Source organism: Furipterus horrens, unplaced genomic scaffold, assembly GCF_987537825.1.
Source record: "Furipterus horrens unplaced genomic scaffold, mFurHor1.1.pri manual_scaffold_4, whole genome shotgun sequence".
Classification (NCBI taxonomy): Eukaryota; Metazoa; Chordata; class Mammalia; order Chiroptera; family Furipteridae; genus Furipterus; species Furipterus horrens.
Window position 1 is genome coordinate 100,985,451 of NW_028327174.1, and position 16,929 is coordinate 101,002,379.

At 48.5% G+C, this 16,929-nt stretch overlaps 1 pseudogene; it reads right to left on the reverse strand.

Moving 5' to 3' along the window:
* Nucleotides 1-910: 910 nt before the first annotated feature.
* LOC150012545 (uncharacterized) lies at nt 911-4,155 on the reverse strand (annotated as a pseudogene).
* Nucleotides 4,156-16,929: the final 12,774 nt, after the last annotated feature.

The window sequence follows — 16,929 nt, forward strand, 5'->3', positions numbered from 1 at the left end:
AGCTCCTCAATGGTCAGTTCCGTATCTGTTGTTGCCTCTTGCTAAGCCCAGTGCCTACTGATGAGCTAGGCATGTAACTAATGCTTAGTAAATTCTTCATAGAATGAGTAAATTAATTAACCTAATATACTTAATGCAAGAGGGACAAAGAAGACTGAATTCCTGTGAATGATAGGGATAGTGAGAAAATGCTACAAAATACCTACTATGTGCTAGGCACCTTTTGTGCATAACAAAGTTTTCAAAACCCTAGGACGTGGGTTTTCAGGTAATCTTTTGCTATGTAACAACAAATCACCCCCAATACTTAATGTCTGAAAGTGACAATTATTTTGCTTGTGAATTGGTAATTAAATGGGAGCATATCAGGGACAATTCCTCTGTGCTCCAAAATGACTCAGCAGAGCACTGGAGTATCTACTTTCAAGACAGCTCACTCATGTCCTCCAGCCATGAGTGAACCAGCTGGTGGCCTAGGTCCCTCACTCACAGACTCAGACTGGTTCTGGGTTGAATGGGTTGGGATAGAAAACTTGTCATGAGAATACAGCTCTCCATCTTGGCCCCTCCACTCCTCATTCCAAGGGGAGCAGTGTCTGTGCTTGGGGAGAAGCCAAGCAAAGGAAAAGGTTTGAACAGAGAACGGAGGAAACACACCCACTGGGGTTCTCATAGCAACACAATCATACACAGGCAGCAGCCTGCCTATTTCAGGGGGAGCTTGTCTCAGCTTCCCTCCTCCCCAGTTAGTCACAGAATGGATGCACAGCACATGCAGAAGCAGAGTGAGGTGGGGTCACAGGAGAGTGTTGGACTGAAAGTCAGGAGGCTGGGGAGCTGCCCTCAGGTGTCCCCACAGCTGGCTGGAGGATCATGAGCAAATGTCCTCCTCTCTCTGATCTCTGGGTCCTTAATAGTAAAATTAGAGCATTGGACTAAAGGGCTGTGAGGATACTTTCCTTTCTGGTTTTCTTTGATCGGACAAGTACTGAGATTCTCTTGTTAGGGAATCAGATGTCTCCAGATCTTTTGTGTCTGAGAAAGATACTTAGAGAAAATGGGGTTCAGGAGGGTAAAAGTCATTCTTTAGATTCACCTTATTGTTCCCCTACCACTTTCTGCATGCTAGCAGGCTGGGAAAGGGAAGGAGAATGACTAGGTGTTGCCAAAGACTCTGCTCACTCACCCCCAACACCAATCCAGGTCTGTGGTCTGAGAAAGAAAAAAAGTTAAGGAGTTAAGTTCATTTTCTTTACACTTAAATTTGCTCCATCCTCATCACACACACACAGACACACACTCCTGTTACTCCAGCCTCTTGCCTGTTCTATTTCACTCTTCTTACTTTCCATACCCTCCTCTCCTCTCCCTCTTCCACTTATTGCAATGTGTCCTCTCTTTTCCCTAGGATCAGGTGATGAAGGCATCCTTAGATCCTGGCCCATTTCTTCAATGAATTCTGGGGTTAGTTGAGGACAGTCAAGCTCACACTTCCTGGCTGTCAAAGGTGATGCTCAAAAACAAGTAAGACATGCACGCAGAACTTATCTTCCCACGTAAGCACAGCGATGAAGCTAAGAGAGCCAGGAAGCTCAGGGAGCATCCTTTAGGTCCCTGTCCTTGACTTGTGGGCCCAAAGCTTGAAAGTGCAGCTGTCTTTGAAGGAGCCGCCCCGGTGGCCTGCTGTAATGGGAGAGACAGAGTAGAGTTCTCCTTCTGCCTTGCTCCATCTCCTAACAGCCTGACAGATGGCCGGTAAGACAGGGGGAGAAAAAGCTCTCAAAGTGAAGACAGGAATGCATTGTATAAAAATTCACACACACCCCCCCTGCCGCCCAACTCCTTAAAAAAGGATCAAGAGAATCCTAATGGGTATGTGACATCCTCCTTCTCTCCGTAAAAGGGACTTCAAAATCTGGTGAGGATGGGGGAGGGGTGAGGAGAAAGAAAAATGATTGGGGTGGGGGGGCGGGGCAGCTACCAGGGAAAACCAGGGTAGGGGAAGCAGGACCACAGGCTCTTCCATTTGACTTTCTCCGACCCTCGTTCCTAAACCACCTCTGGCTGAACCTTCGCCCCACCCTCTCAGCCTCAGGGAGGCTTGGAGCTCCAAGTGCCCTGGAGAGGGAGGGTGGGAGAAAAGGCGAGGTCATGACACCTTACTTAGTCCTAGAGTTGAAGGAGTTAAGGACCCTCCCTCATCCAGACACCTAGCCCTTCGCTCCCCAGACACTTCGCTAAGGAAAGATCCAGGAATTGACAGAGGAGCGGGATAGTTGGGGGTGGGGTGGGGTGGAGGGGGGTGAGGTAACGGCCCAACCTTGCCCAGAGCGTGTTCTCGGGGAGGAGATGCACACCCGGGTCTAAGAAGCTGCAAGAGTCCAGCTCGGGCGCCTGCTTTCTCCGAGCCTCCGGAGCGGCCCTGCAGCGTCCGCGCAGCCTTGCCCCCGCGCAAGTTGTCCGCAGCGGCGGGGAGCGGAGGTGGCGGAGAGACCCTGGCAGCCCGGGGGAGGGGGCGGGCCCGGGGCTCCGGGGGCCCTAGGTCTGCGCCCAGCCGCCGCCCGCGGCACCGAGCCTCTCACCCCGCCCCCACTCACCGGGCTCAGCCCCTCGGAGAGACGCGCAGGAAGCGTGTGGCTTCGCCCGGCAGATCCGCAGAAGTTGAGAGGAGTTGGCGGCAGCCTTCGGCCCGCCGGACTTTGCGAGCAGACGAGCAGCCGGGATAGCGACGCCGCCGCCGCGGAGCCCTCGGGGCTGCCTCCCTCCTGCTGAGCCCGCAGCGCGGGTGGAGAGGGGCGGGGAGGGGACCGGGCGCACGAGAAAGAACTTGAAACTGCCTGAAGGAATCCGAAGCAGATGAGAAAGGAAGAAAATAAAACAAAGCGGAGACTGCAGGAAAGACTCAACCGTGGTTGATTGTATCGGCAGACGAGTTTTTTTTTTTTTTCCCTTCCAATTCTCTCTTTCTCTCTCTCTTTTAAAGCTACACCAGCTCTCTTTCTCTACTATCTTCGTATCACCAAACCCTCGCTAGCTCTTATGGGCATGAAACACTCCTCCCGCTGCCTGCTCCTGAGGAGGAAAATGGCGGAGAACGCTGCCGAGAGCACCGAGGTAAGCAGACGAGAGGCTCGGGGCGCTCGGCGACCCCCCGCCCGCCCGCCGCTGTTGCTGCTCAGCACCCAGAGCCAAACTTTCCCCGTCCCTCCCGCTTGCTTCTGCCGGCCCTGTGCATGTGCGTGTGTGTGCTGGAGCGGGGGGAAGGCAGTGCACATCTCAGGTTCCCCCCTTTGAAAATGCAAGAGTCGCTCTCACCCCATTTCTCTCTCTGCGCCCCGCTGCTGACTCCTCTTTCCCCCAAGTCCTGAGTCCCGAGCAGCCGCGCTCCCCTGCCCTCACCCCGCTCCGTTAGGGCTTCAGAGTCCCGACTTCGTGCAGAGCAGGGACGGGTGGTCCCGCGGCCAGGTCTGCTCCCTGCGGTGCGCTGACCGTCTCCAGCCGCTGCCCCGGATTTACCCTTCCAAGCTCGGGTCCCTGAGCTCTCGGTCCCCGCAGCACCGCGGAGAGCTCCCGGCCGCACGGGGCACGGCTGAGCTGGTGGTGGGACTTGGACGCCACCAACAGACCCTGGGGCCCAGATCCGAGCCGGGGCGGTCTGCCATCTCCCCACGTGAGAGCCGTCTCTGGGGCGCTGAGCCCCGGGAGGAAGTGCCGGCCGCGGCCACCTTCAGGACCAGGGACAGCGCCCGCCCTGCCGCAGCCAAGCCCGCGCTGGCGATGGTGGCTGCGCGCCGCGGGCTGCAGCGACAAATGAGTCTGCAGCCACTCGTCCCGCAGAGGCTTTTGAATGTCGCTGTAGCTCCTGAAATTGCGCTCTTGCCCCCCGTCCTCGGCAGCCCAATAGCTGCCCTTTCTCTACTCTCGACTTGGCCCTGAGCCGGGAAGGGCCCTGCTGGCTTTTGCGCCCCAGTACTTATGATGGCTGTGTTCTCTGGCCTCGCACTGACCCTGCTGTTAGTACAACTGGACTAGTCCGCAGGTTCTGGGCACCTGTGGTCACGGAGGGGATCAGCGTGGGCGGTCCCCTTACCTTCCTGGAGAGATGAGATGGTGAGCCCAGGTGGGGGCGGAATGGGGTGAGGGTGTGAAGATCATCCCTTAATCTGTGGCAGGAGAAAGGCAGGGAGCAAACTCTCGAGCTCTATTAATAGCCAGGTGTCTGCTGGGGCTGCCGTACATTTCACATATGGTTACCCATATGCAGCGTGGGGCAGGGATGGAGGTGTGGCACGGGAATTGTCTCTCTGTCTTTCTGGAATGCAAAAAGGTGCAGAGACCCTCCCCCGGTCTTCTTCCTGCGAGGTCTGAACAGAAGCTAACCCGTACCTCCACGGCGTGGGCAGAAAAGCTTTTTAAAACCCCATTCTCGGAGAGACTAGAAGCGACATGCATCTGGCAACTGTCGATTTTGAAACAAACACCCTCCGGGGCTAAAGCCTTCTCCTTGAGTTCTGGCAAAGCCAGCAAGTCTGCGGTCTCCCTGGACGCTTGCTCTCCCCACCCTCACCCCCAACCTCAGAGCAGACATTCTGAATGATGTGCAGTGCAAGGTTCCTAGCCTCACGGCGGAGAGCTAGCCTTACCAATACCCTTGCCTTCCTCCCTCTGATCGCCCACCCGAGACAAGTTTCTAAAAATAGCTCGCAGTCAAAGCTGCACTTCTGTGAAGTGTTGGACTAGGCACGTAGCAGTCCCCGCAGCTAGGTGGCTGGGGCACTGGGAGTAAGAAACAGCCCTCCACTGCTCCCCACCCCATCCCTCTTGGTTCCCGGAAAAAAGGTGTTCTAGGGTCTCTAGCCCCAGCTCCCTGGCTGTTGCGCGGGGTCTGGGTGCAGACTCCTGCTGGATTCTTCACTGTGCAGCAGCAGCTGCTGAGCTCCCCACCTCGGTCAGGATTAAAAGCGTCCGGAGCAGGCAGAGCCACACGCCCCAGGCTATTTTTACTTGCTTCCCCCGCGGTTCCGAGCTCCCCCTTCTCAGCAGTTGCACATGCCAGCCCTGCTCAAGGCATCAATGAAAATAGCAGTAGGGCCTCTGAGCTCCTGGGAGGGGGAACAAAAAAAACATGTCGTATACAGCGCGCTGGGTCGGGCAGACCCATGGGAGCTCCTCGCAGGGGAGTGTGGGGGTTCAGTTCTTAGCAACTTCCCTGAGAAGTGGAGGAATTCAGACTTACCCAATGTTCAAATGTTTCCAATGAAGCCATCCAGGCAGTGTGACAATCACTTGGCTTTTCCCCAGGAACTGGCTGTTTTTGGAATAAGCCAAGACTAGAACGGTACTTTCAAAAGTGGGGAATTGTGGGTTTGCCTGCATGCATGGTGGGGAGTGGGAGGCAAACACACATGCCTGTGTGTGTGTGTGTGTGTGTGTGTGTGCGCGTGCTGCACTGATGGTGGCAGTGGTCCTTGTTCTTACTTGAACATGTCTTTATCAAACACTGACTCTGTATTAGGAATAATTATGTACCCGAGATCTACAGATGAGGACCACCAGGGCCCTTGCCTTCCAAGGACTCACAGTCTGGTGGACAGTGGTGCCCGATCATCCAGATAATCCCGTAGCACCTTTTCCTGCCTTTTGTTGGTGTTATTTGCAAGCGCTTTAATCTCCTTTCATCCTCACAATAATCCTGTGAGATAAGCAAAGGTCAGTATTCATTTGTGTGTGTGTGTGTGTGTGTGTGTGTGTGTGTGTGTTCCCACTCCATAGTTGAGGACACTGAGGTTGAGAGATCCAGCAATTTCTGAAAGTCACCTAGCCAGCTGAGTCAGCCTTGGAACAAAGCTTGATCCCACTTCCGATCCTTTGCCCTTTGCTCTACATTCGTACTTCCAAAATGATGCCGTGTGTGAATGGGAGTAGGTGGGGATCAGGGAAGAGAGGTTTACTTTGGAAGTGAGAGACGAATGTGGGGGTAGGCAAGGATGATGGGAGAAGGTGTTTTTTCACAAGGTAAAGATAGGGAAAGATATTCTAACTGATAGGCAAGAAGGAGCAAGTGAAGAACGAGACTACCTATATTGTGAGCCAAACCTCTCTCACCAAGCAAAGTCCAGGAGCTGAGGCAGTGGGATATCAAGGGCACAGGCTTGGTGGGCACAGTTGGCACTGAGTGGCCCTGAGTGCACTCTTTAACCATTCTGGCCTCAGTTCCTTTAACCGGAGCTGGTTTTCCTTACAGACGTAAGGAAATGTGGGGACCCTGGCACATGGTAAACACACAGCAATGTTAGTTCCATTTCTGCTTTCTCTGGCTCCCTCAGATGTGCTTTTCATCCTCAGTTGAAGGCATCTTCACCCAGCCATCCCCACTCGCACCAGTCTCTTCTTCTTCTTCCCTGTTCCCCATGCATCACCAGAAACCTTCTGATGTGGCCTTCTGAAATGCCTGCCAAACCTCCAGTCTGACCCTCCTTTTCAGTCTGCTCTCAGCGCCAGAAGCAGATCAACCTCACCTCTGCCCTCACTAAGGCAGCAGCAGCCTCTCAACTGTTGGTCCTCTTGGCTTTCAGAAGCACAAATCTGTTCATGATCAGACATTTCTTTAAAAGCTTACCATGTTGCCCGATTGTATATAGGATACAGGATAGAGCCCAGTTTTCTTAGCATAGTGCACAGGGCCCTTCAATACATGCCCCATGCAATTCTCTGTATGGGACAGCCACTGACAACATGCCTGAATGGCTTTGTGCATTCTGGTCCTTCTGCCTGGGCTGCTCTTACTTCCCTCAGGGAAAAAACTATTCTTCAACCTGCAGCCCGAACTCAAAGGTCACTTCTTCTGGGCATCTTCTCCAGATCTGCCGTTTATCCACCACCCCCATGGAAAATAAGTACTCCTTCTTGTTCTTCACACCTGACTCTCGCTTTTCCTGTTAAAGATTTTGGCTTCTTATATGTCTATTTCTCCAGTTAGATAATGAACTTTTAAAAAATACCCTGTTCTTTACACTGTAAATAATAAATGTTAATAAATGTCTTCTAAATTGATTCACAGAATTATGAACAAGCTCCAGAGCCTTCTGGGTTTTAGCCACTCCTGGCTTTCTGAAAATTGGGCTTCCTATCTCCCATCCCTCTGCTGTACCTACATTACTGTGGATCTTTAAAAGTCAGAGGGAGTAAATATTGAGAATCAAGGTGGTGCAGCAACTCAAAGCATGGGTACATTTTGGTTATTTGTGTACCCATTCAATGTTTGGTAATTACTGCCTCTTACCATGGGGTGTTCTTCTGAATGGCAGATAAATGAATTAATCACAGTGCCCAATTATGAACCATGGGGGATAATGGACCCTTGTGAGCTGCTGCTTGCTTTACCAATTTTTGGAGAAAGTCTGATGCATTGTTGATGGTGACGACTCCCTGATTGGGGTTTTAGCACCTCAAAGGACAGCCCCAGGGCTGATAGAACAGTTTTAGCAGAGGAGTCACTTGGAGACTGTGTTTGAGTGTTCTATTACCTTACTGACCCAGGGAGAGAGAAGAATTACAGGCTGGAAAAAATCCTATACTAGGACAGTGAGATTAGCGGTCCAAGTGAATGCTGCTCTGTGAGTCACGGGCAGAACTGAGCTGACTTCCGACATGGTATGTCCTGGTGGTCTTAAGTAGTGGATGCTTCTCCTCAGGAAGTGCCTTTCAGCTAAAGGGTCAGGGAATTGAGGAGGAAGAGGGCAAGCAGAGACAGGACCCAGGCTTGTTTCTCTGAGGATGTCTCTTTCTGAAGAGTGTGGGGACTAACTAACCATGTAGCCTCTGGCTCCAGCCTGCCTGGTATAAAATCCAGCTCTGAACTTAGATATGTTGTTATGTTGAACAGGACTTAGCCTCGTGTGATTATTACATGAATTAATTCACACAAAGGGTATAGAGTGTGGTAAGTGTGCAATAACTGTTTATGATTATTATCCTGCTAGCTTTTGGAAGTCTTGCTGAAAAAGTGCAAACTGGATAAATTCTCCCACTTCTTCACTTCTCCACTGAAATGATCCATAAACTATAGTCCGCGTCAAATTTTCCTCCCTCAGAAAACACCAATTCCAGTCCCTAAGTGAGCTCAGGAGAATTAAGAAGATACCCACATTTATTTTCCCCAGGGAAATTCGGCTTTTCAGAGTCCTAAACTGGCTTTTGGCTGTCAACAGGGTGAAACACAGCACTCCTGTCTCCAATTCAAGAGTGGATTTCATTTCCTCCTCGTTGCTAACTGTGCTGTGAAGTGATTATCACATTCCAGTGTGGAGCACGCAAAACTCTGTAAAAACACGGCTTGCACCTTGGAGTCTACTGTGCCAGCAGGGAAAAAATGGGCAACACGACAATATGTGAGCTGTCGAGGTAACTGGAAGTGGGCGGTGGTGTGCAAAAAGCAGACATCGTTGTCGTGTTCTGAGCTGACTCAGTGGGAGGGTAGGGAGAGCAGAGGCAAGAAGGGCCTCCAAAAGGTCACCCCGTCCCTGCTTCCACTGCCCAGCACACTCACTTAACCAGGACATGCAGCTGACCGCTGGGTAAAAAGCTTCAGAGGAGGCGATTTCCCCAATTCCTTGCGCATCTCAGCAGTCAGGAAGTTCTTCCTTAGGTCTGAGATCAGTCTCTTCTACTTCAATCTGAGTCACGCCTGGTTATGTTACTGTAAAAGGAGATAAAAGCTGGCTGGTTGCCTTCGCATTTTGGGGCTGCGTTAAGGCTGTGTCACCTTCTTTACTAGCTTTTGTTCCACGTGATTTCAGCCCCTCTCTCTGGTATGCTGGTAGTAGCCCTCTAATAGAAATAGCCAGGAGAGGAGTATTTGAGATCTGCCTCTCCAGTGTTATCCAGTCCATGGGGTATTTCACACATCAAATGGCTTTTCTACTTCATTTGTTATTAGAATTACCTCCAGCATCACAGCTTTCCCCAGATTTGTCATAAGTAAAGATTTCTTTTTAAAAGTGTATTTTCATAAGAGCAAACAGCTTGATGTGCACATTTTCATAAGGTCCTAGAATCTTAGAGCCAGATGATAATTCAAATCATTTTTAAATTAAGTGATGGAAAAACTTGCGCAATATCACAGAGCTCTTCAGTCTTGAGGCGTTGTTTATATCTGGGTCAATGCCATATTTACTTCCTTTAAATGTAGCATCTGATTTATCATTTCATTTTTTGTGCTAATTTTCTAACATATCCAGATATGTAATATTATATCTAAAAACCAGTGTTTCTCTATATAAGGTCTAGGAATTGTGCATGATGAGCTCTCTATCCTTTTCATTTACACTTAAAGTGCTTTGGCATATATCATCATGTTTAATGTGTGCCATCATACATTGTACATGTACGCGTGTTACATAATGTACACCATGCATAGATACTTAACACTACGAGTTACTATGTATCCCTATTGCACATATGAAGAAACCAAAGCATAGAAAGTGAGCATTGCTCACCTTCAATCCCACAGCTAGAAATGATGGAGCTCGGACTGCATCTCTGGTTTCCTAGCCACCAAGACTCCTGTTTTCTTTCCGGTCTGCTAGGCTGCAGAGGCATCATGGGGAACATGGTAGAAACGTAAAATATGAAGAGAAAGAGTGGAAGAACTAACAGGAGAAATAAGGGCTAGTGGATTCGAAAGAAACCAAGAATAGGACACTGGTCCCACCTTTCTTTTCCTAGGTCTTCCTTTCCTGCTTTCACTACTACTCTGCCATCCCTAAGCCCATGGGTGGCAGGGACCTGGTATAACTTATGGCTGGGATAGTCCTCATTCCAAGCCACCTACTCATCTAAACTGTCCTCATGTTGGGGGGTCCAAGGTGGTGGGCCGGGGAAAACTCTTTTCTAACAAAGCACACCTCTTTGGAAACTAGACCCAAGGCCACCCATAATAAGCCTAGACTCTCATCCAGCTTCTTTCCTGGGATGAGATGAACAGCAGATGCTTCAGTATAGGAACTCTGTTTTTTAAATATATCTCTGTAGTTTTATCACCTGTATTCTTTATCTAGGACTGCTGGCTGGAACAAAGTTCCACACACCGGGTGGCTTAAAACAACAGAAATGTGTTCTGTCACAGTTCTGAAAGCTACAAGTCTGAAATCTGGGTGTCAGCAGGGCTGGGTCCTTCTGGAGGTTCTCAGGAAGAATTTGTTACTCAGAGGTGGATTAAGGTTGGTTGAGGTCCCAGGCGCAGAAGAAAATATTGGGGCCCTTAAAACAAAAAAAAAGAGGCAAGAAAAATGAAAATACATGTTATCCATATTTTTAAATAAATAAAAAAGTGTAAAGTTGAGGTTTTGTGGGGGCCTTTAGAAGTCGGGACCCAGGGCACATGCCCAGTGCACCCACCGTTAAATCCGCCTCTGTCCATTGGCCTAAATTAAATTGTCTTGCTGTCTGGCTCACATGTGATATCTTGTACTGTGTGGGATTAATTGCCTAGGATGAAGAGGCAGAACATGTGTTTGATTTAAAGTTTTACCCTGGTAAGACATCGCCAGTTAAATATATATATTTTCCCAAGTAGCTGACGTAAAACAAAACCCCTCCATTCCAATTCTTCGATGACCAGTGGAGGGACAGTGTATTTCATTGTAAATAAGCAAAATTAGTTCCTCCTCATTGAGGACAGGTCAGCAAGGCACGCACATTTAACTTTACAAACATAATTAAGGATTCAGGCTCTTAAAATTCAATCAAGTTCTAAGAGCAACAAACATCTGAAGGCACACGCATTAGAACAGCAAATGGAAATGAGCACCCAGTGTGGAATACCAAATCACAACCTGAGGATTAAAATCTTCCAGAAGCTTTATCTTAATTTACCAAGGCAGAGATACAATCTCTGGAGGCTGGGAATTTTAAAAGAGGGAAGGAGGGTGAGGAGAAGAGATAAATGATTCCGGAACCTTCACGACTTGTTTTGGAGAAGCTTGCCAAGTCCTGGAGAGTCAGAAAGCGTGCTGGAGCCCAGGAGAGCAGGCCCTGTCCTGTCCAGGGAGGTCAGGAGAGACGGGAGTGAGAGCCTTAGCTTCTCCTCTGTACACCTGAGGCCCAGACCCACAGTGCTGATAGGACCTTAATACTCTAATCTATGTCTCATTTTATAAATGAGGAAACAGGCTCAGAGGGGTGTAGTGACCAGCCCAAAGCAACACAGCTAGTTAGTGCCAGAAAACGGGACAGAGCCTAGCTCTGATGTCTTCTGTTTCTCCTGACAAGGTCTTGGGGCCCATGCTGCTGTGAAGCAACTGGGAGGGGAAAGGGTGAGGTTCAGAGATAAACAGATTTAGTCACTTATCTGCTAGAATTCTGAATGGGCAATCAAGCAGAGAAGATAATATAAAGATGAAGATCAGCTGCAAGGCAGCACTTCTCTGTTTATTTTGTTAATCAAGTTTTATTTGGGATAGATAGTTTAGAACAAGGCACAAAATTCAGAAAGATGTACACAAAAGGATGCAAACTAAAAAGAAGTTTGCCCCCACCCCTGCCCCATCACTCCCAGCCTCTAGCCACCCAGAGGTCACAAGTCACGGGTTCTTGTGGGTCCTGTGCATATGCAAGTGCGAGGGCGCACACACACAACTTTCACTTACGAAACAGTAGCACTTGACTCTGCACTGGCCTGCGTGTTTCACTGGGCAATATATTTTGCAGCCTGCTCTGCATCTCAGCCATTTCCTAAAAACAAAACCAACAGCAGCTCCCTAAAGGCAACCATAAACCTCTCACCAGCCACTCCTATGAAAAATGGCGAGTTCTCTTCCGTTTAGCTCACATATTACCAGTACAAACTGTTAGAATGTCTAGGTTAGAAGGGCTTTTGAGGTCATTTAGTCAAATACCCAACAGCCATTTCTTTTCCAGAAAAGCTTTCCTTTTTCTTAACACAAAACAACCCTAATATGTATGTCTATTTGTTTATATATATACAGTTCATTCTTGAATAACATGGGTTTGAACTGCGTGGGTCCACTCAGCTTGTATAAGTGGGTCCGAGCAGTTCAAACCCATGTTGTCCAAGGGTCAGCTCTATTTTCTATCCCTGGTTTGTGGAAATCAGCGGAGGGCCGACTTAAGTTACATAGATTTTCAACAGCACAGGGGATTGTTCAAGGGTCAGCTGTATATCTATCCATCTATATCCATCCAACTGGGTGTATGTTTACTAGACAAATGGACAGGCATGTATTTGCATCAATGTGTAATGTAATGTGTGTGTGTGTGCGTGTGTGCGTGCATGTGTGTATGTGTGTGTAGCTCCAATGGTCAGCTGGTTCTGTGAAAACAGGGCCAGAGAAGACCGGGAACACCTCGCTATTTAGGAATTGGCTCTTCAGTCAAACACCCAGTGAGCACGCCGACCTGAGATCTGCAATCAGTGGTTTTCCTTAGCAGAAGGCAACGCTGTCTGCTCCCTGCTGCCCCCAGAGAGAAGCAAGACAGGGACCAGGAGGCACACAGAGTGGGGCCAGGCAAGTCAGCTCCCCGGGCACAGAGGCAGCTGATGGCAGCTCTAATTCTGCTACTCAGAGCAGAATCTTACACAGAGGTTTAGGGACCCGGCTTAGGTAATGGGAAGCACATTGTTTTCCCTCAAGATGAAATTAAATATAATTAGTAATAAAGTGTTATGAATTTATAGCTCTGCAGGAGCCAGAGAAGTTTTGTTGCTAATTAGGATTATCCGAGGTAAACTTAGAATTTGATTCAGGCTGTTAATGTCGTAAATTGACTTTATAATTATTCTATAAACAGGAAAATTCCCACCACAGATCCCTCTTCAGGAACAAGTCTTACGGACCCAGCGAGCTGGTTTGGTTTTCACCAGCTCAATAATGGCATTGATGGGGTGGCAGAGGGGTGACTGTCCTTGTCCAGCCTGATGTGTGCACCATCCCGGTGCCCTGAGAACCTATGGAAAGTGGCAACTTTATCAGGCTGTAAGATGCTCCCTACACTAAATGCAGTGTGGAAATGTGGGACCTCGGACCCTTTGCATGAAACATGGTGCAGAGCACACAGGGAAGGACATTGAGCAAGGTTTATTTTATAGTATCACCCAATTCTGCCTTTTTCCCCTTTTTTTCTGAGTGGTGTTGATAAGCTCCGCAACATGTCCCTTCCGTCCTATTTCCCTTCCTTCCTTCCTTCATTCCGTCCTTCCTTCCTTTTTCCTCTCTTCCTCCCTCTATCCCTTCCTTCCATCTCTCCCTGCCCCCCAGCCCTCCTTTCCTTCTTCCTGCTGCTACTCGTGGCCTCTGCCTGCATGCCAGGCAGGGCCTGCAGTGAGGATACCGATGTACACAAACTGGACAAAACCCCCACCTTGCTAAGTTGCCCTCCAGCTACCCGGTGTAACTCTCAGCTTCCCTCTCCCTTCCTCAAAACCCCTGGTATGATTGACATGTTCACACTGTGATATAAACAACTGCTTATAACTGACGCATTAAGTCCCTGCTTTATAGCTAGAGATAAGAAATCTTAAGTGGCATAAATGAGTGACCAATCATGGAAATTCCAGATACCTGGGAATATTGGAGACTCAGGGGCAGGTGAAGCAGGAAAACAATTCTTCGAGAGCTCCTGGAAACGAACTAAACTAGCATCCAGGGAAAAGAATACCAGTTCTGTTCTCACCCTGTAGGGCTGGACTGAAGAAGAGTTTCGATTCTAATTCCCTGAGCTGTGGGCCTCAGGACCACCTGCAGCCTGGGAGAGCAGTGCAGTTATCATAGAGTTGTGTTTGCAGGTGGCGTGCGGGTGGCTGTGGAGTGAGCGGGTTTGTGGCTAGGAGATGTTGATTTGGGCCCCGGATTGTTTGTGTGAGCTGTGACTATAACATGGGGATACTTTTGTCTTCCAAATAGAGTGTCTGTGATGACTGAGACCATGGCTCTGAGACTTGCACATGGCAGGTGCTCTCCATGGAAGGCCGCATTCCTCTGACCCCGCTGTCCCCAGCGCAGGGCACTGCCCGCTGGTTGTGTGAGGGATCCTGGGTATCCAACCTCAGCATGATGCCTCTTACCCTGTAGCTCACGCCCCCGGAACAGTCGCTCATCTCTGCTGTTTGCCTCCTGCTCAGGGAAGTGTACCACGTGACAGAGAGTCTGCAGCGGGAGAAGTCGGGGCTCCTGAAGCAGCTGGATTTCCTCAGGTGGGTCAACACTGGGTGTGTTCTGGGAGCATGTCCCAGACGCCTCAGGTAGGGGGGCCAATCTGAGTCTTCCCTGTCTGCATGCTGGAAAAACGTAGCTATTGAGAGAGCACCCTCCTCTCTCTTGTCCTTAACATATTGTTCAGGCGGCCACAGTACCCCTTTCACCGTCAACGAAACTTAGGAAGCAGGGCAGTTGTTAATGCAGCAGCTAACTGATGAGGAAGTTGATTTTAGGGAAATGAGGTAACTGACCAAAAGTGGCACAGCTACTTAATGTTGGAGCCAGAACTGAGATCCATACCTGGCTGATTCTCTTTATCCTACCCCACTATTACTACTCAGAAACTTCCAGAGGATGCAAGCACAGTGCGCCCCATGCACACTCAGAGCTACGGATCCCACAGTAAGGGTTTATACAACTGAGAAAGGTAATCCAAACTTGTCTCTGACCATAACAAGTGTCACGAGTGACAGCTCCTTTTGCTCTAGAAATCCAGCAGATTAGTTTCAATTTCATTAGCCAGAGTTGGCTAATCATGGATAATCACATAGCCCTGAATTTCTTGTTAGGTAGTCAGAGAGAAAGCTATAGCAAACACGTCTTGCTATTCCCTTTGTCAGTACTACAGGGCAAGTGGGACAGTGTGTGACTAGGGAAACAGAAGGCTGCTTCGATTCTGGGACATGCTTTTATTGTCTAAGTTTTATATTTAGGCCCTTTGCCTGTGAGACCTGTTAGAAGAACTAATCATCCTTTTGTTTTTAATGGTTGCCTGTGTTGCAGTTGGTTGATATATTCTTCACAGAGTCTTTCATGCTGCTGTGCAGCCATCTTCAAGTCACAGGGGCCAACAATTCATCTCACAGCAAAAGAACCAAATAAAGACTGGCCCTACATTCTCTGGACACCCCCATGATCCTGATCAGCAAAACTTCAGCAATGGGCAAGATCTGGATGCCAAAGAGTAATGTCTTACAGCTTGACTCTGTCTCCCTTGGCCAAAAGGAACAGTCTTTGACTGAACAGCATTGGCATGTTAATTTATCTATTTTCTTGAAAAGGAAACAATGACTCATGGAGGTTAAGTAACTTGCCCAAGTTCACATTGCTAATCCATAGCAAGGCCAGAACTCAAATTCAGGTTGTAAGACCTGGCCAGGGAGCTGACAAAAGTGCATCCTATCGCACTGACTCCCTCAGCACCCATGAGAGGAGAGAAACTTGGGTATCATCCGCCTTGCCATACAGAGCTACCTGCAGCCTGGCTCAGTCCCATAAGCCCAAGATGGTGAGAGCCAAAGGAACTTTAGAGGAAATACAGTCTGACCTCACAAGTGACAGATAAGGAAACTTGGGCGCTGAGAAGAGAAGTGGCTTGTTCAAGATCACACAATAAATTAGTGGCAACATCCAGCCTTGAACCGAGGTCACTAGAGCTTGGTGCACTGCACCCTTCCTGGTTGCCAGAGCATGTCATTGTGTTCTGCTTGAAGGCCTTCCTTTTAGTAAGAAACATCTGCACACTGGTTGGCCATTTTCTCCCTTTCAGCCACGTGGAATTTCTCCTGTGGCATTTTATTTAGAGCGTGCTCAAGATTTCTTAAATGTGTAAGTCTCTCTCAGCCACAGAGATGCGTTATGAAACAATTCGCCTCTCCCGTGTGCAGAGCTCTCCATGCTAAAGAGAGATGAGAAAACAGCAATTACAACATTCGCAGGAGCACAAGCCGAGACTGCTGATCCCTTTTGAACAATCTCAAGTCATCCTGAAAACTGAAATTCCAAATTTCAGGGTCTATTTATAGCTAGACAATCGTGCTACTCCCCTGCTCAAAAACCTTTGATTATTCCCTGTGCTTTCAAAATAAAGTCACAAATCCTTAACTTATTATCCAAGGCTACCTCTGATCTCGGTTAAATCTACCTCTAGTGCTAAGGCCCACTATATCCTCCTCAGGCACTCAGTCTACCTCCAGCAGATCAGATACAACAGAAGTAACTGCCCCTCTTTCTGAAAACTAAACATGTTATCTCTCTCTCGACAAGTCACTTTTGGCCCTAATACAGATACTGGGGTATAGGCCTTTTCTTCCTTCAGGGGAAAGCTCTCTATCTTTGGTATCCCCACCTAGCAGAGAGCCCAGCATACATCAGGTCTTAATACATATTGAGTAAACAAATTAATCTTAGCTTGGAAAAATTACATGTATCCTCCCCCTCCATGCCTGGCTAGAATTGACTGCCACTGAAGAGAAGAGATAATGTCTTGAGATTTTTCTCAACAGAATGTAAACAGAAAGCTCAAATGAGATGGCAAGTTGAAGAAAGTGTGACATTGCTTTATTTTTAGATGTTCTTCTCTTAAAGAAGTACACGACAGAATAAGAAGCACATTACATTAGGAGCAGAGGAGATGCTATCGACTCTATTTGTGGTTTGTGTGTACTTTTTAACCAGAATTCATGGCCAGGGAAACAAAACACCCTCTTTGCCTGTAAAAGTCTATTCCCTTCCTTTATTGCTTTAAATAGGCAAGATGTGCTTTGCATTCCTTTCACCACTTAATGTTTGTTTTGTGTTCCCAAACAAAAACAACCTGCCCTCCGAGGTTGCTCTCCAAGATTGTTAATATTGCTCTCAACGGTTGTTCAAGATCCCCTCCCCCTTATGCATTCCGCTTATTTGTAATCCAAGGTCTTGAGTGTTGCTAATG